Source organism: Sycon ciliatum, chromosome 6 (genome assembly GCF_964019385.1).
Source record: "Sycon ciliatum chromosome 6, ocSycCili1.1, whole genome shotgun sequence".
NCBI classification, from domain to species: domain Eukaryota; kingdom Metazoa; phylum Porifera; class Calcarea; order Leucosolenida; family Sycettidae; genus Sycon; species Sycon ciliatum.
In genome coordinates this window covers 33,778,794-33,780,938 of record NC_088648.1, presented here as the reverse complement: position 1 = coordinate 33,780,938, position 2,145 = coordinate 33,778,794, and the positions used below count along the sequence as shown (strand labels likewise).

The window sequence follows — 2,145 nt, the reverse complement described above, 5'->3', positions numbered from 1 at the left end:
AGGTATTTCTATGTATGTCAACACTAAAACCAGGTATTTCTATGTATGTCAACACTAAAACCAGGTATTTCTATGTATGTCAACACTGAAACCAGGCGTATGTGCCGACAGTGTATCTTGAAAATCAGGTTTGTATTCAAAACAGACTTCTATACGAGATAGTCTTTAATACAAGACACTACGGTATATGTCCAGTACTACTCAGAAGCATAATCTGCATGTGGACATGTGTGTGTGTTTTTGTATGTGTGTGTGTGTGGGGGGGGGGGGGGGGGGGGTTGTTGTCGTGCATGTCTGTGCTCCCGTACTCGTCCCCGTGCAGAAAGCGCAACACTTTCTGAAGACGGACCTCGGCGGTGCTATTTAGAATGCTGCTGCTGCTCAACGGAGGACAGCCGTCCTGTGTGCGCGTACAGCTTGCCAGCCTGCTGTGTGCGCGTCCAGCTTGCCAGCCTGCTGCCCCGTCTGTAGATATACAAAGGCAGACACACGGGTCAGCAACGGGTCTCCCAAACTACAAGTACCATCATCACCACCACCACCACCACCACCATGAGTACAACGATGGTGTGTAAGTTGAGGCCTGTAAGCTAATATGGATGTTGCCGTTACTCCCTCTGTCTGTGTTCTGTGCGAACATTAAGAGATCGATTCCCAGCAACTATTTCATACGGTTTTCCCAGCGGCTGGAGAGTGCTGTGAACTACGTCGTTAGGTTTTGACCCGCTTGCCAGGTAGCCTCAATGAGCAGTATTGCTGGCTAGCATGTCGTGTTCGAGACACCTGCCAGCTGATTGCAGATGGATTGGGTGTGCGCGTGTGTGTGTGCACGCGCGCGCACGCGTGTGTGTACAATCATGTGTATGTGCGTGTCTTATGGTTGTGTGTCAGTTTGTGAACGTGTAAGTGCTTTGCGGCACGCGCGCACACACATTCATGTTGGCTGTTGACATCTTGTCTACGAGCTACTATCCGTGGTCGCTTGCACGTGCCAGTCCAATGTGCATGCAGTCTTTCATGGATTCCACTGTTTACCCACCGTGCCAGATGCTTGTGTGTGTGTGTGTGTGTGTGTGTGTGTGTGTGTGTGTGTGTGTGTGTGTGTGTGTGTGTGTGTGTGTGTGTGTGTGTGTGTCCCATATGGTGCAGTGGTATGTGCAGCGATTTCCAATCGATAGGTTGCGGGTTCGATTCCCGACGATTATGGTCACACACGTCTTTCTTCTCTTTCTAAGACTCTTCCTGACTTTTCTTTCATTCTCCTGGGTGGTTACCAACAGCCAGTGCATGCCGGAGTATGTGGTGTGATGTGTGTGCGGGAAAAAAAAGAAAAAAAAGAAAAAGAAAGAAAAAAAAGACCAAAAATAGGGATTCACTGGCCAGAAAAAGTCACTTCAAAATAGCTGCATGGTGTAGACCAGGCTGAATAGTGACGGTCAATTCTTCAGCCTTGCAAGCTGTTGAATGGTGCAATCCCAGCACAAGTTGCTATGGCATCTGCCGTAGCATTGCTATCATCGCCTCCGGCGATGGGCGTCAAAGGTCAGGTGTGTGTGTGTGTGTGTGTGGTGTGTGCCTTGCACACCTTGGCAGCCAACGCCTTGCTTTTCTCTAACCCCGTACTGGCTACATTTCTCGTGTACACCCACCCTCTGCGCTTCTGTGCTGTGTGCGTGCGTACGGATGTCAGATGTGTGTGTGGAGGGGGGGCCTGTCTGCACGCAAGTAGAAGCCCATCGCCCATTGCCAAGTTAAAGGGGAAGTATACCCTAAAATCAAATTTTCACCAGTTGTAGTCTTCGGGGTGCTGAGTCGAATGGTCTTGGTCCGAGGAAGCTGAGACGCTCCCTTCCTCCTTTATTCCCAATCGAACTCGCGCACTTCCACCGAAACTGGGTGACTGCGCCCTACTAGATGGGGATTTGAATGCAAAATGTCACTAAAAGCGCCACTTCGTTCTTATAAAAGCACGGATGACCGCCATTGGCCCATATGTTGTAGTCTTTTGGACGCTGAGTCGACTGGTTTTGGTCCGAAAAGGCTGCGATGCAGCGTTCCTCCTTTATTCCCAATCGAACATGGTTGACCCTTTCAGCGCGCATCACGTATATGTACGTGATGGTACATGTAACTGGCCCACGAATC

General features: G+C 49.8%; 1 long non-coding RNA gene across 1 annotated transcript; it reads left to right on the top strand.

Annotated features, from left to right (window-relative positions):
* The first annotated feature begins 364 nt into the window (after positions 1-364).
* Positions 365-1,642, top strand: LOC135819941 (uncharacterized). The gene is made up of 2 exons (XR_010554016.1): positions 365-1,079; positions 1,548-1,642. It is a non-coding gene; the product is annotated as an uncharacterized LOC135819941 (long non-coding RNA).
* Positions 1,643-2,145: the final 503 nt, after the last annotated feature.